This window comes from Nicotiana tomentosiformis, chromosome 9 (genome assembly GCF_000390325.3).
Source record: "Nicotiana tomentosiformis chromosome 9, ASM39032v3, whole genome shotgun sequence".
In the NCBI taxonomy this organism is placed as follows: Eukaryota; Viridiplantae; Streptophyta; class Magnoliopsida; order Solanales; family Solanaceae; genus Nicotiana; species Nicotiana tomentosiformis.
Genome location: NC_090820.1, coordinates 107359139 through 107384709, shown reverse-complemented (window position 1 = coordinate 107384709; position 25571 = coordinate 107359139). Strand labels below are relative to the sequence as shown.

The following is a 25571-nucleotide window of genomic DNA, read 5'->3' as shown; positions in this document are numbered from 1 at the left end:
GAATTGTGTGGGCTTCCTTGAGGTGACGGAACTGGGGTTCCTTCCACCAGCTAGTTGTTGTCATTGACATTCGACATGATTCAGTTGAGAGAGAGTGATTTGGAAAGTAAGAGAAGATTATCAGATTCCCGGCAACAAAACCAATTTGTTTAACCAAAGAATTAGATTCTCAGTCAAAGCCTATCTTTAGAAGTACTCGAGTTACTGATAATCAAAAAATTCAATATTCTCTTAAAAATAAGAAAAGAAATCGGAATAAAAAATGGCAAAGTAATCAGTAGAAAGCACAAGAAAGTAATTATATGCCAATATTCATTAGAACGTCTCCTTACAAGTGAAATTCCCTTCCCTTATATAGGAATTTACAAATATAACGTTTCTTCCTTTTTATGACAGAATCGTTATGAGCATTAATGACATTAATGAAACGTTATAATTGACAACCGTAACTGTTCATGAAGATTCTATAACGGTTTCAATTCTTCTTCCACATTAATTTGAGGTTCATGAATCTTCCCTCTTTACTGTCTTGATTCATCATGCATGTGTCTCTTCACTGAATAATTTAGGCTCGGGCAACCGTACCTATTCGTCTCGTGAGTGATTTGCTCGTACCTGTTATAAATCGTGACTCCTTTTAATGTGGAACTCCAGTTGTCATCTTCTTAGTAATCCACGTATCTTGCCATGTCATCCGCATATTATTCCACGTGTAATATTTATTTTTTACCAATACATTTAGCCAAACAACATACTGGATCAAACAAGATTATGGCATAAACAGTCAAAAACGTTAATTTATAAGGACAAATGGGAACAAATCTGGACAAAATTAACACATGTAATCAAAATCTGAACTTATCACAAACAGATATATATACTCAAACATGAATTAAACAGGAAATTCCATTCAATGGAGAAATATAAGAATGCAGTCACATACCTAAGAGCAGAAAAAAAAAGTATACAGCAGAAAGAAGACCAAATAAAGGTCAAAATGGTGAATTCCGGAGCTTAGCCAAGCTTAACAACACAACACAAGCAGCAGATGTAACAATAAGAAACAACTTCAAGTCTACCTCAAAGTCCAGCCATAACTCATAAACTATTGAAACCATGCCATGGAATTTAAAGTGGTTTTTTAAACTCTTTTTTTTTGGGTTTTCCTAAGCATATATTCAAATTTTAGACTATTCTTCTGTATAGAATCAGTGAGTCTTTGTGGGTGAGAAATGCAGAGAAAATAACGTCTGTGAGGGAGTGTGAGGTCTCTTATATAGAGCATAAAATCTGTTGTGTGCACAGAAAAATCAGGGAATCATTCTAGAATGTCAGTCCCTAAAATTTAGGAAAAAAGCATTTTTTTTAACAGCTTTGGACAGTTGTCCCTATTTCTAGATAATTCTTTCAAATTTCAGGATCTTTTAAAACTAAAAATGGATAGTTGTCCAAGATCTAGAAGCTTCTTATATGCTTATATGAAATTCCCCATTTTTACTGTCCAATTGATCTCCCTAAGTTCTGCTTAATACAAATAACCACCCCAATTTTAACCTAATTTCTGATTTTCAATGCCCTAAGGTTCCATGTTCCTTTAGCTCCCTCATGTATCAATTAAGACATAAAAAAATACACTGATATGAACAAACATTAACCAACCAAATTATTTAACAATTGATCGATAACTTATACAATTAAACACACTAACTGATTATGCACTTAATAAAGGCATGCAAACAAAAATTAGTTTGACCGGATTTAGGTACCAATCCGGCCAGAACAGAAAACTAAGCAAAAAATGATAAACAAAAGGATATTAATCCTAAATTAAGCAATTAACATAAATAATCCTATTTTTAATTGAACTAATTAATACTTAACACCTAACTAATGATCCAAAATAAAATAAAAACAGAACAAGAAACAAGGAAAAGGGAAAAGAAAAGTATACTAATTTGGCCGGAAGTGAGTCGATGATTGAGGCGAATCAACGAGCGATGATGGCGACGAAGCTTTGGCCGGTCAGTGGTGACATGGTCAGAATCCGGTAATCCTCGAAATGAACCAAGACTATCATCTCAACTAGAACAATTGTTTAACGCAAGTTTCAAGTCAAATCGAGCCTTGAAAACTCGGGAAATCGAAAAAAGGGTGACTAGGGTTTCTGGCCATCTTTAAGATCTGAAATTGGAGAAATTTGGCAGGGATTTTTGGGAAATTGGCAGTAGGATGATGATCAGGGGGGTGTGGGTAGTGTGTGGTATCAATTTAAGGTAGTTTGGGGGTATCGCCGCCGCCGAAGGCGATTTCCGGCAGGCGGCGGAGGTGAGAGAGATGAGAAAGGGGGAAGTAAGGTCGGTCTCTAGGGTTTTGGGGGGGGGGTCGGACAGTTATATGGTAATGGGGAAATCAGTTGTGGTCCGTTAGATCTGGACTAACGAATGGCCACGATTAAACGTGACCGAAACGTCATCGTTTCGTTTTATTAAAACTGGACCGGACGGGGGTATAGGGATTGGTCTTGGGGCGGAAGGAGTTTTAAGGGGATTGGGCTTTTGAGAGGCTTTTGGCCCAGATTTAAACATGATTAAAATTTCCCTTAATTCTCTTTCTTTGTTCTTTCTTCTTTTCTTTTTCTTTTGATTTAAAAAATAAATAAAACTCCTAAACATAATAACTAAAATCCTAAATTAGATCCTAAATTAATATATTTTGTAAAATTATCCTTAACTTATTTTACTAATTTAAATGCTAATTAACTTAAAACTAAAGCTATTGCAATTTAAAAGTAAAAGCTAATTAATCTATTTTAACTAATCCTAATTTACTTACTTTGATTTTTATTTAATAAAGTACTTAATTAATGTAATTAAATCCTAAATACAATTAAGATCTAAAATTTTATACAAGAAGAATTAAATATTTTTGGTATTTTTCATGACTTTAAAATATTAAAAGTGCACAAAAATGCAACTACATTCAAACAATTAACAACAATTCCTAAAAATTCTAGAAAATTAAAAACAATTGGGAAAACATCTATTTATTGATTTTTGTAGGAGTATTTTTGGTGAGGCAAAAGTTACGTGCTTACAGCTGCCCCTCTTTGCTCGAAAACATGAAGAATTTTCGGGCAAAGATAAAATGAGCAATCATGAATAATTTTTGCCTGTTTGATACTCCATGGGAAGCACTTTGAAAAAGTTTGACCGAACCTTGCTTCGGAGGTTGCCTATATATCCTTCGCTATAAAGGAATCAGGTCAGTGTAGTTTTGAGAATTTTGGTAGCTGGGACTACCGAGAAATTGTGATTTCACTGCTGTTGCTGTTGTTACTGCTTGCTGAGCTCTTTATTACAGCAAAATCAAAAATGAAAAAGACTAACTAAGCCTGCCAGCTATGAGTTACAAGATTCCTATCCATTGGTCTTCTGAAGTTTGATCTTGAGTCTTGGCTGGTTCTTCATGCAGGCTCTGATTTGAATCTTGATGCTTGTTAGCTGCAAGTGCTGGTTCATTCCTCTTCAGCATTTCGGATCAAGGCGTGACATGCAAAGCTTGTGACTTCAATCATGTCTTGAGCAGTCCATATCTTTTCTCCGCTCCTGCACTTTGAGTTCACTTCTTTCTCTTTCTTTTATTTATTTTGGATTGAGACTTCTTTTTTGTCAACTCGAAACCTGTGCCTCGAGGTAAAAACCCGCTTAGACACCAAAACCAAACAAACAAACAAAAGTTTTCTGCCCCAATTTTCACTAGGAAAATTTCGTGAGTTATTGGTAACAAAACTCTATACTACTTTATTATTGAAAGCAATAAAAGGTCGGGATTGGTGTACCCTAAGAAAATAGAGATTAGGAAGTGGAGACCCTATATCAAAAATGAAAGTAACTAGGGAGTGGGGACCCTATGTTGGAGAAGCGACTAGGGAGTGGAGACCATATATCAAAAATGAAAGCAACTAGGGAGTGGGGACCCTATGTTGGAGAAGCGACTACGGAGTGGAGACCCTATGTCTAAAAGTCATCAACTAGGGAGTGGAGACCCTATGTCTAAAAGTCATCAACTAGGGAGTGGAGACCATATGTTAGAAAAGCGACTAGGGAGTGGAGACCCTATGTCTAAAAAGCGACTAGGGAGTGGAGACCCTATGTCTAAAAATTATCAACTAGAGAGTGGAGACCCTATGTTGGAAATGAGACTAGGTAGTGGAGACCCTATGTTGGAAATGAGACTAGGGAGTGGAGACCCTATATTGGAAAATCATCAACTAGGGAGTGGAGACTCTATATTGGAAAATCATCAACTAGGGAGTGGAGACCCTATGTTGGAAAAGAGACTAGGGAGTGGAGACCCTATGTCTAAAATATCATCAACTAGGGAGTGGAGACCCTATGTTGTAAATCATCAACTAGGGAGTGGCGAGCCTATGTTCGAAAATCATCAACTAGGGAGTGGAGACCCTATGTTGGAAAAGAGACTAGGGAGTGGAGACCCTACGTCTAAAATATCATCAATTAGGGAGTGGAGACCCTATGTTGGAAAAAACGCAGCTAGGGATTGGAGACCCTATACTACCATGATTTTGAATTTTTTCTTCTTTTTATTTTTTTTAATCATTTTTGTCATCATTTTTTTTTATTTCAGAGAATGAATAAACGTGGGAAAGAATTTTGGAAGAGACTTCCCTTTTAGGGTTGTTGCTGCAAAGCTGTTTCTAGCCCTTGCGCAATTTCTTTTTTTGTTGCACCTACTTCTTGCAATGTTGCTTTTGGATTGCACCTGTTTCCTGTTTTTCAAACAAAGAACATTTTTATAGTTTGAAACAATGGTTGGTTTTATGGCCTTGATTGTTTCAGTCACTTGATCTCGGCCCTTTTAACTGCAACTGGTGGTTTCCTGAATACCGAATGCATTTCTAACCCTGGAGAACCTTTGGTTTTTCAAGACTTTGCCATGATGGTTAGTCACGTGGGACTTGACCTTTCAACCTTATTTTTCCTTTGTGAGCATTTGACTTTGATTTCCTTTCTTTTCAAGAGTTTTTGATTTCGAAACATCGACTATCATGGACAGTCGGAGTCGACTTGATGCCCCTGCCGAGATGAGATGCCTCTTTTGCATATTGGTTTGTATCAAGTGAGAACCCTGTAAATCAGTCTTGCCATCTCTTTTTTGTCTTAGTTTCGGAACAAAGTTAGACCGAAAGGGATTCAAAGAAATTAAAATAATGGAATGGACAAGTGAATTTAGACGAGAGGTATCCCTTTCGGGGAAAAAAAAGAAGGACTTATCTGGAGTGCATGCAGACTTCAATGAACATGACATGCCTCTTAGACTGGACGTCTGATCTGTGTAAACCGTCCAACTCTCAGAAATGTATCATAACCTATACCTCTAAATTGAGATACCTTTCTAGGACTCTATTGATGCTGATGGCTGTGAGGATCCTATTTTCGATCAGTGGCGCCCTTTGCGGGTTTTCACCAGCTGACCTCTCTCATTTCTCTTCTCACCGACGCCTTATAGTGCTCTTTGCGAGTTTTCACCAACAAGGCTCTCTCATTTTCAATTTCTCTACTTACCATCGCCTTACGGTGCCCGTGAGGGTTTTCACCGATAAGACTCTCTCATTTTATTTCTCTCATTTTGTTGTATTTGATCCAAGTAACTGTATCTTCCAATTTGAGCCGCTTTGCCGATCGATCAGAAGGACTTGAACAGGGTTTTGGGGTAAAAAGCATTTGGATTGAATTGTAACCTTGGAACCTTCCAGGCGAACCCATCGCCGAACCATTGTAACTTCCGCCCCGGTTTCAACTTTTGGGGGGGATTTGGATTTTTATCTTGGGGTGACTGAAACCCTGAGAGAGGGTGCCTACGTATCCTTTCGGAATCAAGTTGAACATGGGTCAAGGAACATTTTTTTTTTTAGTTTTTTTTTAAAAATTTTATATGATAACTTCCAGGTTCCAAAGAGGGTAATCAAAGAAAGGGAACCGGCTCAAAGGGTTTGCAAGTGTTGGTAGTGTTTAGGTAGCGAGAATGAAAGCCTTCATCATCCCAATCAGAGCATGTAAGAATTGTGTGAAGGGTCAAATGTAATATCTTTTGACCGCATCTGCATTGACAGCTGCTTCCGGGTCATTTCCTTCGATATCTTCCAAATACAACGCTACCCTCGGCAAAACCTTTCTTATAATGTAAGGACCTTTCCAATTTGGAGCAAATTTTCCTTTCGCTTCATGATGCGGGAGAGTACGTCTCAAAACGAGTTGCCTCACTTCAAATTTCCTGGGTCGCACTTTCTTGTTGTAGGCATGGGCCATTCTTTGTTGGTACAATTGCCGTGGCAAACTGCGGCCATCCGCTTTTCATCAATCATAGTTAATTGTTGCAACCGGGTCTTGACCCATTCATCATCCTCGATCTCAGCTTCAACAATGATTCGAAGAGAGGGAATCTCAACTTCTGCAGGTATTACGGCTTCAGTGCCATAAACCAATAAATAGGGCATGGCCTCAACTGATGTGCAAACAGTTATGTGATATCCCAGTAATGCAGAAGACATCTTTTCATGCCACTGTCTTGATATTCTTGTTTGCAGCTTCAATGGTGCCTTTAGCTTTGGGCCGATAAGGGAAAGAGTTACGATGCATAATCTTAAATTGTTTGCATACCTCCCTCATCAAGTGGCTGTTTAGATTTGTAGCATTGTCTGTAATGATAGTTTTAGGAATACCAAAATGACAAATAATGTTGGAATGCACGAAGTCCACCACCGCTTTCTTGGTGACGGCTTTGAAAGTGACTGCTTCAACCCACTTTGTGAAATAATCAATGATAACCAAGATGAATTTGTGCCCATTTGAAGCTTTCGACTCGATTGTACCAATGACATCCATACCCTAAGCAATGAATGGCCAAGGTGCTGACATAGGATGCAACTCTTAAGGTGGTGCATGAATCAGGTTACCGAGTATCTGACACTGATGGCATTTTCCATGGTCATCCAGTAATACCCTGCCCGAAGGATTTTCTTTTCAAGGACATATCCATTCATGTGAGGCCCATATACTCCCCAATGCACTTCATTCATGATCTTTTCAGCTTCTCGGGCATCTACGCACCTCAAAACATGACTGGACGGGGGTATAGGGATTGGGATTGGAGAAGAAGGAGTTTTAAGGGGATTGGGCCTTTGAGAGGCTTTTGGCCTAGATCCTAAACTAGATCCTAAATTAATATATTTTGTAAAATTATTCTTAACTTATTTTACTAATTTAAACGCTAATTAACTTAAAACTAAAGCTATTGCAATTTAAAACTAAAAGCTAATTAATCTATTTTCACTAATCCTAATTTACTTACTTTGATTTTTGTTTAATAAAGCACTTAATTAATGTAATTAAATCCTAAGTGCAATTAAGATCTAAAATGCTATGCAAGAAGAATTAAATATATTTGGTATTTTTCATGACTTTAAACTATTAAAAGTGCACAAAAATGCAACTAAATTCAAACAATTAACAAAAATTCCTAAAAGTTCTAGAAAAATTAAAAACAATTGGGAAAACATCTATTTATTGATTTTTATAGGAGTATTTTTGGTGAGGTAAAAATTACGTGCTTACAAGTAATACTACACAGCGAGACCAATCCAGAATTTACAACTACAAGGTACAAATAAACCAACTTGAGCAAATAGTAGGAGATTATGAAATTATGGAAATAACTAATATCATGAACAAGAGGAAACAATAACTACAAGTAGCAATTAGGCATGGAAACACACTTAGAGCATATAACAACTAAGACAGGGAAAGAGATAATATAAGAAGAACGGGGAAACAGGGAAAAACAGGTAATTCGGTGGCGCATAAGCACTCGTCACCTCACATATACGCCGCTCATATGAAATTCACATAACAAATAGTTTGAGGGTTCCTAATTCCCTCAAGCCAAGGTTAGACACAATACTTACCCTGCTCCAGAGGCCACTCAATGCTCAATCACATCTTTTCCTCTAGAATACACATCCAAACCACTCGTATCTATCCACAAACGACTCAATAATATCAATTATTGCTAAAGGAATCAAATACAATGCATAAATATAGATTTCCCAAACTTTCCCCCAAAAAGTTAAAAATCGACCCCGGGCCTGCTTGGTCAAAATCCGAGGTTCAGACCAAAATCCATTTACCCATTCACCCCCGAGCCCGATTATGTAATTTGTTTCAAAATCCGACCTCAATTCGAGGTTTAAATTCTAATTATACAAACATCTCTAATTCTACCCAAACCCCCAATTTCCACCATGAAAATCCTAGATTTTAGGTTGAAAACTCATGAAATGTAATGAGTAATTAAAAGAAAGTAGGTTAGAATCACTTACCAACAAATTGGGGAAGAAGAACTTTTAGGAAAATCGCCTCTTGGTCTTCTAGTTTTGAAATTTTGAAGGAATGGCAAAATTCCCGTTTTGGTTCTGTTTTGAATAACTGGGCGGCAGGTATTCATCGCGTTCGCGTGAATCTTGACGCGTCCACGAAGTGCAGTGCCTGTTAGGCTTATGCGATTGCGAGAGGCTACACACGTTCGTGAAGGTTTAGCCCCCCTGACCTCCGCGTTCGCGAGACAAGACCCGTGTTCGCGTAGTGTAACCTCAAGTCTCCTGTCCAGCCTAGCTAACGCTACGCGTTCGCGTGTGACGGGTTTTGTTCGCATAGAGAAACCCCCCCCCCCCCACACCCATTGCTCCCCGTTCACGACCATAATCTCGCATTCACGTAGTGTAAAATCCTCCCCAAACCCAGATCCCTTTCGCGATCGCGAGAATGGCTTCGCGATCTCGAAGCACAACACACCAGAAAACCAGCTGCAGAAAAAAATCAGATTTTTCTAAGTCCAATTCACCCCGTAGCCTATTCGAAACTCACCTGAGCCCTCGGGGCTCCAAACCAAACATGCACACAAGCCCTAAAACATCATACAAACTCGCTCGCGCAATCAAAAATACCAAAATAATGCCTAGAACTACGAAACAAACACCAAATTAAATGACATTTTCAAGAAAACTTTAAAACTTCTATTTTCACAATCGAACGTCTGAATCACGTCAAGTCAACTCCATTTCTCACCAAATTCGAGAAACAAGTCATAAATATTATAGTGGACCTGTACCGAGCTCCGAAACTAAAATACGGACCCGGTATCAATAAATCCAAACATCAATCGATCCTTAAAAACCATAAAACTTTAAAACTTTCAATTTTTAAACAAAAATCAATAACTTGAGCTAGGGACCTCTGAATTCGATTTCGGGCATACACCCAGGTCTCAAATTACGATACAGACCCACCGGGACTGTAAAAATACAAATCCGGATTTGTTTACCCAAAACGTTGACCAAAGTCAACTTAAATGAATTTTTAAGACAAAATTCTTATTTTTATCAATTTTAAGGCAAAAACGTTGACTGGAAACACGCTTGGACTGGGCACGCAAATTGAGGAGGGTAAAAATAAGATTTTAAGGCTTCAGTGTAAAAATAAGATTTTAAGGCTTCAGATCACAGAATTAGGTTTTAAAATATAAGATGATCTATCGGGTCATCACATTCTCTACCTTTAAAACAATCATTCGTCCTAGAACGGACATAGAAAAGTACCTGAACTGGTGAAAAGGTGGGGATATCTACTCCGCATGTCCGAATTGGACTCCCAAGTAGCTGCCTCGATGGTCTGACCTCTTCACCTCACTGGGACTAAAGGATAACTCTTCAACCTCAACTGACAAACCTGTCGGGCTAGAATAGCCACCGGCTCCTCCTCGTAAGTCAAATCCTTGAACAACTGGATAGAGCTGAAGTCTAACACGTGGGACGGATCGCCGTGATACTTCCGAAGCACGGACACAAGGAACACCATATGAACTGCTGATAAGCCCGATGGCAACGCAAGCATGTAAGCCACCTCTCCCACTCTCTCCAGAATCTCAAAGGGCCCGATAAACCTAGGGCTCAACTTGCCTTTCTTTTCGAACCTCATGACACCTTTCATGGGTGATACCTAAAGAAACACTCTCTCCAAGAACATTAATGTAACATCATGAACTCTACGGTCAGCATAACTCTTCTTCCTGGACTGAGCTGTGCAAAGTCGATCCTGAATAATCTTGACCTTATCCAAGGCATCCTTTACTAGATTTGTGCCCAACAACCGAGCCTCCCCCGGCTCGAACCACCCAACTGGTGACCGATACCGCCTACTATATAATGACTCATAGGGAGCCATTTTAATGCTCGAATGGTAGCTGTTGTTGTAGGCAAACTTTACAAGGGGCAAGAACTAATCCCACAATCCTCCGAAGTCTATAACACATACACGGAGCATATCCTCCAAGATCTGAATAGTGCGCTCGGACTGTCCGTCCGTCTGAAGATGAAACACTGTGCTCAGCTCAACGTGCATGCCCAACTCGCATTGTACTGCCCTCCAAAAGTGCAAGGTGAACTGCGTACCTTGATCAGAAATGATAGACACGGGCACACCGTGAAGATAGACGATCTCGCAGATGTAGATCTCTGCCAACCGCTCCGAAGAAGAGGTAACTGCCATAGGAATGAAATGCGTTGACTTAGTCAACCTATCCACAATGACCCAAACTGCGTCGAACTTCCTCCGAGTCCGTGGGAGTCCAACAACGAAATCCATAGTGATACACTCCCACTTCTACTCAGGAATCTCTATCTTCTGAAGCAAACCACCAGGTCTCTGATGCTCATACTTTACTTGCTGACATTTTAGACATAGAGCTACATAAGCAACGATATCTGTCTTTATCCTTCTCCACCAATAATGTTGTCGCAAGTCCTGATACATTTAGTAGAGCTCGGGTAAATAGAATATCGGGGAACTGTGGGCCTCCTCAAGAATCAACTCACGAAGTCCATCCACATTAGGGGCACAAACACGACCCTACATCCTCAAGACCCCGTCCTCTCCAACAGTAAGTTGTTTGGCATCACCGTGCCACATGTGTCCCTAAGGACCAACAAATGAGAGTCGTCATACTGTTGGTCTCTGATACACTCAAACATGGAAGACCGAGCAACTGTACAAGCTAGAACATGGTTGGGCTCTAAAATAACCAACCTCACAAACTGGTTGGCCAAATTCTAAACATCTGATGCAAGCGGCCTCTCACCGACTGGAATGAACGCAATGCGGCCCATACTCGCTGCCTTTCTACTCAATGTGTCGGCCACCACATTGGCCTTTCCGAGATGATACAAGATGGTGATATCATATTATTTCAATAGCTCCAATCACCTCCTCTGCCTCAAATTGAGATCCTTTTGCTTGAACAAATACTAAAGGCTCCGATGATCTGTGAAGACCTCACACGGCACGTCGTAAAGATAGTGCCTTCAAATCTTCAGCACATGAACAATGGCTGCCAACTATAAGTCATGGACATGGTAATTCTTCTCATGAACCTTTAACTGTCGCGACGCATATGCAATCACCCTGCCCTCTTGCATCAATACCACACCGAGCCCAACACGGGACACATCACAATATACTGTATAAGATCCTGAACCTGTGGGCAACACCAACAATAGCGATATAGTCAAAGCAGTCTTGAGCTTCTGAAAGCTCACCTCAAACTCATCTGACCATCTAAACGAGGCACCCTTCTAGGTCAACCTGGTCAACGGGGCTGCTATAGATAAAAAAACCCTCCACAAATCGACTGTAATAGCCCACCAAACCCAAGAAACTCCTGATCTCCGTAGCTGAAGTGGGTCTACGCCAGTTCTGAACTGCCTCAATTTTCTTAGGATCTACCTGAATGCCATCTACTGATACAACGTGCCCCAAGAAAGCGGCTAAATCCAACCAAAACTTGCACTTTGAAAATTTAGCATACAACTGGGTAGTTCTCAGAGTCTGAAGTACAATCCTGAGATGTTGCTCATGCTCCTCTCGACTGCGGGAGTAGATCAAGATATCATCAATAAGAACGATCACAAATAAGTCCAAATAAGGTTTGAACACTCGGTTCATTAAATCCACGAATGTTGCTGGGGCATTTGTCAACCCAAAGGACATCACCAGAAACTCATAATGTCTGTACCGAGTTCGAAAAGCTGTCTTAGGGACATCGGATGCCCTAATCCTCAATTGATGGTAGCTAGATCTCAAATCAATCTTCAAAATTACCTTGGCACCCTGAAGCTGATCAAATAAATCATCAATCCTCTGCAATGTATACTTGTTCTTGATGGTGACTTTGTTCAACTACCGATAATCTATACACATCCTCATCGGTCCATCTTTATTCTTCACAAACAACATAGGTGCACCCCAGGGCGAGACACTAGGTCTAATGAAGCCCTTATCAAGCAAATCTTGCAGTTGTTCCTTCATTTCTTTCAACTCTGGCGGGGCCATACGGTATGGCAAAATGGAAATAGGCTGGGTGCCCGGAGTCAAGTCAATACAGAAATTAATATCCATGTCGGGTGGCATCCCCAACAGGTCTGCAGGAAAAACCTCTGGAAACTCACAAACAACTGGCACTGAATCCATGAAAGGAACCTCCGCACTAGAATCGCGGACATAAGCCAAATAAGCTAGACACCCCTTCTTGACCATATGCCAAGCCTTCACATAAGAGATAACCCTGCTGGTAGAATGGCCAGAAGTACCCCTCCACTCTAATATAGGCATCCCCGGCAAGGCTAAGGTCATCGTCTTGACGTGATAATCCAATATAGAATGATAAGGTGACAGCCAATTCATTCCGAAGATGACATCAAAATCCACCATATCGAGAAGTAGAAGATCTACACTAGTCTCAAGGCTCACAATAGTGACCACACCTGAACAATAAACACGATATACAACAATGACATCCCCCACAGGTATGGACACATACACAAGATCACTCAAAGAATCACGGGGCACAACCAAATATGAAGCAAAATAGGATGACACATAGGAGTAAGTAGAACCCGGATCAAATAGAACTGAAGCATCTCTACTGCAAACTGAAACAGTACATGTGATAACAACGTCAGATGACTCAGCCTCAGGCCTGGCTGGAAAAGCATAACATCGGGGCTGGGCCCCACCACTCTGAACCACGTCCCTGGGATGACCTCTAGCTAGCTGGCCTCTACCTCTAATGGCCTGACCTCCACCTCTAACAATCTGGTCTCTACCTCTGGCTGCCTGACCGTTGCCTTTGGTTGGTTGAGTAGGTGGTGTAGCAACTGATGCCGGAACCATGGCACGATAACACTGATGTTGTGGCGTGATGCCCAATAATCTCGGACATATCCTCCTGATATGCCCATAACCACCACACTCTAAACATCCATCCTTATACTGTGGCGGTGGAAACTGAGACTGACCTGAATGGGCCAGATGACCATGGTAGTAACCCTGAGTAGGGGGTGCACTGATAGGAGCTGGTGGTGCACTGTAGGCTGGCTTTCCAGAGTGAGGCACATAAGGACCACGACTCCCTGAAGCATTGTGGGATGCCTGAAGCGCTGAATGAAATGACCTAGGAGGATGTCCCCTACCAAAAGTACCCCTGCCTCCAGATGAGGCACCACTGAACCCACCGGAATGACGAGGTCTCTTATCAGACCCCTGACCTCCCTATGCAAGAACCATCTCGGCTCGCCTGGCGACATTGGCAACCGCCTGGAAAGAAATCTCACTCCCACTCTCCTTAGCCATTTGTAATTTGATAGGCTATGCAAGTCTGTGAATAAACCTCCTTACCCTATCTCTCTCTCGGTTGGAAGCAGAAGAAGAGCATGACGGGCCAAATCCACAAAATGGGTCTCGTACTGAGTAACAGTCATACTGCCCTACTGGAGATGCTTGAACTGACGACGATGCTCCTCTCTCAATGTGATAGGCAGAAACTTCTCTAGGAAGAGCTGAGAGAACTGGTCCCAAGTAAGAGCAGGCGACCCAGCTGGTTTGGTCAACACATAATCCTTCCACCATTTCTTGGCGGAACTAGTCATCTGAAATGCAGCAAAATCGACCCTATTGGTCTCCACTATACCCATGTTCCGTAGAACCTCATGACAACTGTCAAGATATTCTTGGGGATCCTCTGTAGGAGCACCACTGAAGTGAACTTGGAAGAGCTTTATAAACCTGTCCAATCTCCATAAAGCCTCAGAAGACATAGCTGACGCATCACCTACCTGTGCCGCAATAACCGGCTAAACTATTTTGACTGGATGAGATGCTGGAGTCTAATACTGGGGAGCCATCTACTCCAGAGTGTGAGTAGTAGGATTCTGTGCTCCTCCTCTAGCCTGAGAGACTGTTGGTGCCATAGGGAATGCGCCAGTCTGGGCCACACTCTCCATAAGGCCCACCAAATGGACCAAAGCATCCTGAAGCACTGGGGTGGCAATGAACCCCTCCGGGACCTGAGCTGGTCCGACAGGCACAACCTGGGCTAGAACCTCTTCATCTAACTCTACCTGAGGCTCCACTGCTAGTACTTGTGCTCGAGCTCGGGGCTCAGCTCTACCCCTGCCTCGGCCTCTGGCTCGACCTCGACCTCTGCCCCTCGTAGGAGCTGCCATTGGGGGCTGTAGCTGCTGCTCAGCTGAAGATGCAGTACGCGTTCTCATCATCTGCGAGAGAACAGAATAGAATGGTCCAATCAGCAATGATAGAATAAAATTGCACAATAAAGAAGAATAGAAGTGAAATTGTTCCTAACTTCATAGCCTCCGGAAGATAAGTACAGACGTCTCCGTACCGATCCTCCAGACTCTACAAAGTTTGCTCGTGACTCGTGAGACCTATGTAACTTAGTACTCTGATACCAACTTGTCATGACCCGAAATTTCCATCGTCGGGACCGTGATGGTGCCTAACATTTCACTTGCTAGGCAAGCCAACGTTAGAACAATTTATCTTTTTAAACTATTTTAATCTAATTAATGAAGAAGAAATTGATTTAACTGCAATAATCCAAATATAAATGCCAAAGCTAAAATCATAAAAATATCTGCTAGAAATCCCTAAACTCGGTGTCACATGTGCACGAGCTTCTAGAGTAATACATATAAGGGTCTGAAATAAATACAAAGCTATCTGAATGAAAATACACAGCTAAATAAAAAAATAGACGGGGACTTCAGGAGCTGCGGGCGCTGAGCAGTTGTATCTCAAGTCTCCATAGGTTGTCCAATCCGAGCACTCTAGTAGCCGCCGCTCGGACCGTCTCCAAAATCTGCACATTGTGCAGAGTGTAGTATCAGTACAACCAACACCATGTACTGGTAAGTGTCGAGCTTAACCTCGACGAAGTACTGACGAGGCTAAGGCGGGTCACATTCACTACAACCTGAACGCAGTATATAATAATGATAGAAAATGGACAGAATTAAATAGCCAACTGAAAATAATAACCACAGCCTCAAGAATAAACCAGTGTCGTCCAGAATCACCAATCATTAATAATTTAGATACAAATACCAAAAGAAAAACCAACACAGCTCACGAAATGGAAACATATAGGTTGTTGCGGTGCGCAACCCGATCCCACCAGACAATACAAATTTCCTCCCTTATTTCACCATAACGATATCAACAACAGTAAATAATATATATATGTTGCGGCGTGCAACCCGATCCCACCATATGTCAATATTAGTATTATAATTCACCCTTATTGCGCCATGTCAATCCACCCTTATTCCACCTCAACATATCACCCTTATTTCACCTGTTGCGATGTGCAACCCGATCCCACCATATCAAAATCAATTACTCAATAAGCACAATAAAACTCACAATTCAAATCATAGAAAAACCCTTTACAATTCCAAGACACCAAACTGAACAATTAGGAAATCTTCCACAATATGATAATCCAAATAAGTAATAATACACAGCGAGACCAATCTAGAATTTACACCTATAAGGTACAGATAAACCAACTTGAGAAAATAGTAGGATATTATGAAACTATGGAAAGAACTAATATCATGAACAGGAGGAAACAATGACTACAAGTAGCAATTAGGCATGGAAACACATTTAGAGTATATAACAACTAAGACGGGGAAAGAGATAATATAAGTAGAACAGGGAAGCAGGGGAAAATAGGTAATTCGGCGGCGCATAAGCACTCGTCACCTCACATATATGCCGCTGACATGAAATTCACATAGCAAATAGTCCGAGGGTTCCTAATTCCCTCAAGTCAAGGTTAGACACAACACTTACCTCGCTCCAAATGCCACTCAATGCTCAATCATATCATTTCCTCTAGAATCCACCTCCAACCCACTCGTATCTATCTACAAACGACTCAATAATATCAATTATTGCTAAAGGAATCAATTACAATGCATAAATTTAGATTTCCTAAACTTTCCCCCAAAAAGTCAAAAATCGACCTCGAGCCCGCTTGGTCAAAATACGGGGTTTGGAACAAAATCTATTTACCTATTCACCCCCGAGCATGATTATGTAATTTATTTCGAAATCCGACCTCAGTTCGAGGTCTAAATTCCAATTATACAAACATACCTAATTCTACCCAAACCCCAAATTTCCACCATGGAAATCCTAGATTTTAGGTTGAAAACTCATGAAATGTAATGGGTAGTTGAAAGAAGATAGGTTAGAATCACTTACCAACAAATTGGCGACGAAGATCTATTAGGAAAATCGCCTCTATGCCTTCTAGTTTTGAAATTTTGAAGGAATGGCAAAATTCCCGTTTTGGTTCTGTTTTGAATAACTGGGCGTCAGGTATTCATCGCGTTCGCGTGAATCCTGACTTCGCAAAGAGCACTGCCTGTTAGGGTTACGCGATCACGAGAAGCTACACGTATTTGCAAAGGTTTAGCCCCTCTGACCTATGCGTTCACGAGACAAGACCCGCGTTCGCGTAGTGTAACCTCAAGTCTCCTGCCTAGCCAAGCTAACGCTACGCGTTCGCGGGTGGCGGGTCACGTTTGCATAGAGCAAACCCCTCATCGCTCCGCGTTCACGAACATAGTCTCGCGTTTTCGTAGTGTAAAATCCTCCCCCAACCCAGATCCCCTTTGCGATCGCCAGAATGGCTTCGCGATCACGAAGCACAATTCACCTCGTAGCCTATCGGAAACTCACCCGAGCCCTCGGGGTTCCAAACCAAACATGCACACAAGTCATAAAACATCATACAAACTCGCTCGCACGATCAAAACACCAAAATAATGCTTAGAACTACAAATCAGACACCAAATCAAATGGAATTTTTAAGAAAACTTTAAAACTTCTATTATTACAACCGACCGTCCGAATCACGTCAAATCAATTTTGTTTCTCACCAAATTTGATAGATACATCATAATTATTATAGTGGACCTGTACCGGGCTCTAGAACAAAAATATGGACCCGGTATCAATAAATCCAAACATCAGTCGATCCTAAAAACCCATAAAACTTTCAAACTTTCATTTTTTCAACAAAAATCAATAAATGGAGCTAGGGACCTCCGAATTCGATTCCGGGCATACGCCCAGGTCCTAAATTATGATATGGATCTACCAGAACTGTCAAAATATGAATTTGGATTCGTTTACCCAAAATGTTGATCGAAATCAACTTAAATGAATTTTTAAGGCACAATTCTTATTTTTATCAATTGTTTTAACATAAAAGCTTTTCAGAAATACGCTCGGACTGCGCACGCAAATTGAGGAGGGTAAAAATGAGATTTTTAAGACTTCAGATCACAGAATTAGGTTTTATAACATAAGATGACCTATCGGGTCATCACAATTGATTTGGAGGCATTTGATTATAATGACCTTGTTATGTGTAAATGTATACCAGGAGAGTTATTGCGGTTTAGACTACAACTTGAGGTTTGTATTTTCTGCGGTTATGGAAATTCAGTTGCATGTTGCAATGGTTCTTCTGAAATGAGTTAAGTGAAAGGATTCTAGCTAATGAAGTGTTTATTCTACTAGTAGTTCAGGGGTTATGATAAATTTGTTTACTCGTGCATAGCGGCCTGATAGATGCAGTGAGTGGCATGGGAATTAGAAGTTGATGATCAAGGTTGCGGCTCGGTGTTGATAAGAATGTCACGAGCTCAGATGAGCAAGGAACAATTCAGATGTTTAGAGTAAACTGCCATTATCTTAGTATCGCCTGAGAATGGTGTTCTGTGGAAGAGGCATTCTGTATTGATCTACGGTTGTGATTTGCCTTACAGAAATAGTACGTTTAGTGGTATGGAGGTGAGTATTTTTCTACCTAGTGCGGAAGGTCATGGGAGCGGCCACGGGAAAATTGTATAAGTGTGACATGTTAGTCACTTGATTGTTAAAGATTGAGACCAAGTAAGGATACTATGGTAATATCGCAAATGTGAGAGTTTATGCCTGGAAGGTGCCCTATCCCTTGGGTTGTGGACTATGGGAGTTTGTTCCGGATAGGATGGCTGCTCGTATGCGCCATGAATCGGGTCATTTTGGATCCTTGAAGGGGTGTTGGCCCACTATGGTATGATCAAAATTGGCTTGAGGTCCGTTGGTAGGTCTAATGTGAATGTTTGCTCTACATCAGGTCGGATGTGTTCATTCGACATAACATTGGTTACGGAGGAGTCTTCGGGCATTGGATGTTATTCTTGCCATCAGATATTCCATGTAATACTCATTTGTGCCATGCGGGTTATGAGACCACTTGATTATTCGCACATGTGTTGTGGTCCCGTGTAACTTGTGGTGTTATAAGATCAAGATGGCTCTCGAGATCAAGATACCTTGGTAGTGCTCTTGTTGACATTTTCCCCATTCTTTTGTACTCGACATTGATTGTTATTTTCCTTAGTATACTACTAATTGTCTTTCTCTGTGTTGCGCTATTTGCTTGGTTCTGTGTATCTAACCTTGTGGTATTACTCGTTGTTTATATTTCATTGTTGACTTTATTACACTGTACATTTTGTGGTGATCATTTTTTATGTGTCATTCATTATCTCTACTCTTACTTGTTGACTTGAATCGTGACAGAACACTTGTACAAGCATACACGTAGATAAATCACCCATATCGGTCTAAGAAGATGAATCATGATGTTTTGACCATTTACATGTACCCTCGTGTACTTGCCTTATATGTGAGAGTTATCCTGTTGGCACATGAGTTTGTCTGTGCAGTCATGAGTCATTTTTATTGTTGGCACGTGAGTGGGTAGTGCGGATATTAGATATTGTCATTCCTTGGGCAGTTCTATTATGAATTATTATGTGGGCACAAGATGCGTGGGTGTCTTGACCGTTCCTCATCACTACTCCACTGAGGTTAGTCTTGATACTCATTAGGTATCGTTGTTATGTTCTCATACTACGCTTCTGCACATTTTTGTGCAGATCTCAGGTGCCTTGGTAGTTTTTGATTATTAGATAGCTAGTCGAGCATTGCCGTGGAGACTCAAGGTAAACTTGTCATCGCGTTCGCAGGCCTCAGAGTCGCCGTTTGATATTGCACTTGTACTGTTTAATTTCCATTCAGAACAAATATATTTAGGGATTCTTCTAGTAACCTCAGTAGAGCTTATGACTTGCACTACTTGTTTTTTAATGTTTTTTCATGTTGTAATTGTTGAGTTCGTTTAGAAATATCTGGTTTCTGCTTAATAGTTCTATTGGTTAATTTTTGTCAATTTATTCAGTAAGTGTTAGGATTACCTAGTCGTAGAGACTAGGTATCGTCACGACATCCTATGGAGGGAACTGGGGTCGTGATAGTTTAGCGCCATCATGGTCCCGAGGGTGGGAATTCCAGGTCGTGACACCCATGGGCCAGTTCAAGTCCTATAATCAAAGCCTCATATTCGACTTCAGTTTTAGTCAATGGGACAGTTTTTATGGACTGACTCAAGGTTTCCCCCGAAGGCGTGATAAGGACCACCCCGAACTCGGACCCTTTCTCATTGAAAGCTCCGTTTATGAACAGGGTCCAAACTCCTAATGTCGTTTTCGGCAACATTACCGCTTCTTTTGCGGCAAAAGTCAGTATCTTGGGACTGAAATCTGCCATAAAGTTGTCCAAAACTTATGATTCGATCGCAGTCTTAGGCTTATGTTCAATATCAAATTCACTAATTTCAACTGTCCATTTGGCCAACCTACCCGACAACTCAGGTTTGTGAATGACATTTTGCAAGGAAAAGATTGTTACAACGGCTATTGGGTGACACAGAAAATAAGGCCTATGATTTCGAAAGGTGACTAAAAAAGCTAAGGCTAGTTTATCAAGGAGAGGATAACAAGTTTTTGCTCCAGACAACACTTTGCTAACATAACAGACAGGAGATTGCGTACCTTCATCCTCCAGACTAGAACGACACTTACCGCTACCTTAGAGACCACTAAATATATTAGTAGTTGTTCGCCTTCCCCTAGCTTTGAAAGTAATAGGGGGATCGATATGTAACATTTCAGGACTTTTAAGGTCTATTGACACTCTAGAGTCCAATTGAAATTGATCTTCTTCTTCAAAAGTGAGAAGAAGTGATAGCGTTTTTCGAGGATCGAGAGATGAACTTGCTTAGAGTGGTCAATCTCCCGGTTAGCCTTTGGACTTCTTTCACACTGGTCAACTGGTCTGGAATGTCCTCGATGGATTTTATCTTGATGGGATTTATCTCGATCCCCCTTTGTGAAACAAAAAAACCCAAGAACTTACCAGAGCTAACCTCGAAAGCGCATTTTTTGGGGTTGGGTTTCATGTTGTGCTTCCTCAGGATATTGAAGGTTTCCACGAGGTGTTTTAAATGGTCACATGCATTCAAATACTTGACAAACATATCATCTATGTAGACTTTCATTATTTTACCTATTTATTTCTCGAACATCTTGTTCACGTGCCTCTTATTAGTGGCTCCGGCATTTTTAAGCCCGAAGGGCATTACATTATAACAATATATGCCAAAGTTCGTTATGAATGAAGTCTTTTCCTGATCCTCGAACTTCATCTTAATTTGATTGTACCCGTAATAGGCATTGAGGAAACGCATCAACACGAACTCGGCCATTGCATCAATCATTTGATCAATGTTTGGGAATTGGTACGAGTCTTCCGGGTGCGCCTTATTCAAGTCTTTGTAATCTACGCACCTTCAAAAAAAATTATTCTTTTTTAGAACTATAATTACGTTAGCTAGCCAACCAGGATACTTTACCTCTCGGATTGAACCAATATTAAGTAATCAAGTTACCTCTTCCTTAACAAACTTGTTTCTGACCTCGGATATTGGGCGTTTCGTTTGCCTTACCGGAGGGATGCTTAGGTCTAGGCTTAGCTTATGCACAACCACTTCTAGCAGGATACCTGTCATATCCAAGTGCGACTATGCAAAACAATCAATGTTAGTTTTAAGGAAATCAATAAACCTTGACCTAAGCTCGGGATTGAGTCCTGTTCCCAAGTGAAAGTTTCTCTCTAGCAATTCCTCGAGCAAAGCTACTTGTCCGAGCTCTTTATTCGTGGACTTGGTTGCGTCTGTCTCTTCCAGTACTTGAAAGTATCTCCTGGTGAGATTTCGACGCCCCCTCATCTTTATCATCTTCGCTCAGCTGGGGAGTAGGCTTCGGTACTTGTAATTGCTATTTGTTAGGTTCCTTCCCCTTACTTCTAGAAACTGATACCGCATTCATTTCTCTTGCTGCATGTTGATCTCCTCTAATCTGCCTAATTCCCTTTAGGGTCGGGAATTTAAGCAATTGGTGATAAGTTGATGGTACAACCTTCATCTTATGCAACCACGGTCTACTGAGGATTATATTGTTGCCCATGTCACTATCCACCACTTCAAATAAGGTGGTGTTTGTGACCCCTTCAGCATTCGTGGGCAGCAAGATCTCCCCTAGTGTTGTCACACTTGCCATTTTGAACCCGACAAGGAGCTTTGTCGCCGAAATAATGTTTTTGGTTAATTTGGCTTGTTCCAGTACTCTCTATTGAATAATATTGGTTGAGATTCCTGGGTCAGGAAAAACATGCTTAATCATAAAATCTAGAACATTAAGAGAAATTACCAAGATGTCGTTGTGCGCCAGAAGAAGTCCGTAGATGTCCTCCTCCGTGAAGGTGATGTCGTCTTCGGCGACTTACCGGAGTCTCTTGTAGTGGTTTACCGATAATTTTGTCTTCTTGGCCGCCGTGAAGGTTACACCATTTATTTAAGTTCCTCCAAAATCATGTTGATAGTTAGCCAAGGAGAGTCTTCTCCTATCTTCGAGGGTTCTATATTGTCCCAGTTGAGGCCGTAGTTGTTCTTGGCTCGGTCGCTCAAGAACTCCCTAAGATAGTCGTTCTTCAACAACGTTGCCACATCCTCACGTAGGTACTTACAATCCCCAGTTTTGTGGCCATGAGTACCTTGATATTTGCACCATAAGTTAGGATCCCTTTGGCTGGAATCAGATCTGATTGGCTTCAAGATTCATGCTTATTTGATATTCCTCAATTAGGATACCAAATCCATGATGCTAATATTAAAATTATACTCTGACTACCTGGGATAAGTGGAATCTCGGGATCCCGATACCTCTTTGTCTTGCAATGACCTGTTGTTTTATCCGCGGTCAGTTCTTTAATCGGGGGCAAACCTATATGCGGACCGGAACCCTATCCTACTGCATCCTATGGCTCTCTCGTACAATATGAATTAGCCCTGAGAAGATCGTCGGTCTACATCAAGATCATCTTTAAATTTATCCTTGTTCCTTTCTAGATCCCAACCCTTGGTTAATGATGGGAACCCGAGCTGATCATCTTCTATCCTTATCTTTTATTCATAATGGTTGTGGACATTCGTCCATGTGGTTGCATGGAAATCGAGCAGGCTTTTTTTCAACTTTCAGGAAGCCTTAAAGCTCCTCGAGTTCAAACCCTTAGTGAATGCCTCATCTGCCCATTCATTTGGCACGACCGGTAACAACATCCTTTCTTTCTGGAACCTGATCACGAACTCACGCAGCAATTTAGACTCTCCTTGCGAAATTCTGAATATGTACGCCTTCCTGCTTGGACCTTCCTGGCCCCGACATAGACTTTGATGAATGAATCTGTGAGAATTTCAAAAGAATCAATTGAATGTTTGGGTAAAAGAGAATACTCTGTCAAGGCCCCTTTCGTGAGGGTTTGTCCGAATTTCTTCGGTAGAACCAACTCAATCTCATGTTGGGCCAAGTCAATTGCTTTCACTGCCATTGTATATGTTGTGATGTGCTCCTGAGGGTCTGAAGTCCCAACGTACTTTGGTATTTTTAGCATTTTGAACCGTTTTAGAATCAATTCTAGTGTTGCGCTCAGTTTAAACAGCAATTGGGTGTACTTCTTCAAGTACGGGCCCTTCAACACTGGTGGTGCACCAGAAATTTGGACCATTCGAGCGTGGAACTCTTTTACGTACTAGTTCATCTGCTTATTCATGTCCCTCATGAATCTCATGAGTTCAGTTTTGAAGGGATCACTACCGTTATCACTATCAGATCCGCTACAGGTCCCCCGGGCTCTGCCAAAGCCGACCTCACCCCTCGGAGTGTTATTATAATCCCTATAAGCCGCTTGATTTACAAGAGCTCTGGGTGGAATATGACATCTTCCATTCCCGTTGTTGGACGAAGCTGATAATGCATGCTTTAATTTTGTCATGACCTGGTCTTGCCTCGAGAGATGGCCTATGATGGCCTTTTGCTTCTCTCTCAAGATCCTTACTGTTTTCGCAACATGCTCGTCCTCAGCATCATCGGGAGTCATTTCCCTCACATATCAGGGATATTGTCTGCCATGGAATAGAGATGCTACGTCCCCCTAGTTGCGGGTGTCGCTAATTGAATCCTCAGGTTGAGGCAGATTTTCATGTTCCCCAACATTGTGTTAGCTGCCATTTTTCTCGATTTTTGCTATGAAACAAAGAACCAAACAAGTTAGCGTAGATGCAAGGATCAACATAATTACGCAACTATATAGGCTCCACTTTGGGTGCCAAATGATTTACCCATAAAATACTAGAGAATATTCTTCATTAAATGCCAACTGGTGGCAAATATTCGACCTTCTCCCGTTAATTATGTTTTCGGGGTCTATCTGATACCATCTGTAGCTGTTGTCCCCGGTCTTGGTTCTCACTCAATTTATCTTCGTTCTGTCTTCAGTTCCATATATCACGCTATTATTCGATCATTTAATACGAACCAATTTTACCTTATACAGGGGGGGGGGGATAAATAAATGCTCGTAAAGTTGTAATGTGTAATCGAGTTTTCAGGACAAGTTTTGTAGGAACTTATGTATTTTGCCTATTTATAAGTAATCTTTTCCAAAACACCAACCTATCTTCATAAGTGCTTTCTAGAAAACATGATACGGTATCCATAGTCCTTCAACTTTGTTAGATTTCTTAATTAAAGTAAACAAATAGTTCTCTCTCCGTTTTATATCTATTTATCCTCCTCTTTTTACTCCAAAAGAACATATTTTTGGACAATATAGGCGGAGTCAGGATGAAAATTGTCATGACAATTCCTTCTATTCACATCTTTTTATCAAAAGTTTCTTGGTAACTTTTTATATTTATCGCGAAAAAGTTCACAAGTAACTTATATACGTATTTAGAATCCACGTGTAACTTACTTACAGATGAAATATCTCCAAATAATTTTCCTGGTGTGGAGGTCAAGAATTAGGGTAGACGGTTAGTAGGTAGTCGAGTGTGTATCTTCCCTATACCAGTAGTATTAGTAGTTAGCCTTGTATTCTATTATTTATAAATCTCTATTACTACATGTTGATCATTTACTTGTTTTCTTATTATATTGTTATTGTTACTGCTTGTTTCTACTGCTTTCTTTCCATATTTTGTTAAGCTAGGGGTCTATCGGAGATAACATCTCTCCCTCAGCGTAGGGGTAAGGTCTACATACACACTACTCTCCCCAGATACTACTTGTGGGATTATACTGCATTTATTATTTTTATTATTTGAGGATAATAATTACCAATTTAATTATTTACAACGATTTTTGTTATCATGAATATCCATATGAAACTATTTTATTTGAAAATTTTCATTATGATGGCCAGAAAAAATCCCAGCGAGGGTGTTTAATTTGAGCTTAAGAAATAAAGACCTTGTGTAATGACCTGACCGGTTGTTTTGAGTATTTACACTCCTTTCAACTATTTGAATTCTTTAATAGCTTCATATGATGTATTATGACCAATGTGTATTGTCTGGTTTTCAGGTGTTTCGGGATTAGTTCGGATGAATGAAATTCATGTTTGAAGCTTAAATGAAAAGGGTTGAACGGAGTTTAACTTTTGTGCAAAAGATTCTGTAATGGAGTTTTGATAGTTCCAATAGCTCCATATGGTGATTTTGGACTTAAGACTGTGTCTGGATATTTATTTTGAAGTCCGTAGTTGAATTTGGCTTGAAATGGCGAAAGTAAGAAATTGAAGGTTTGGAAGTTTGACTGCAAGCTAACTATTACGATA

At 40.7% G+C, this 25571-nt stretch overlaps 1 long non-coding RNA gene across 1 annotated transcript; it reads right to left on the bottom strand.

The window, feature by feature from the left end:
- Window positions 1–278: 278 nt before the first annotated feature.
- On the bottom strand, window positions 279–2364 carry LOC104091506 (uncharacterized). Its single transcript, XR_685168.4, has 2 exons — window positions 1952–2364; window positions 279–754 (listed from the first exon to the last, which is right to left on the bottom strand). It is a non-coding gene; the product is annotated as an uncharacterized lncRNA (long non-coding RNA).
- Between the last annotated feature and the right edge of the window lie 23207 nt (window positions 2365–25571).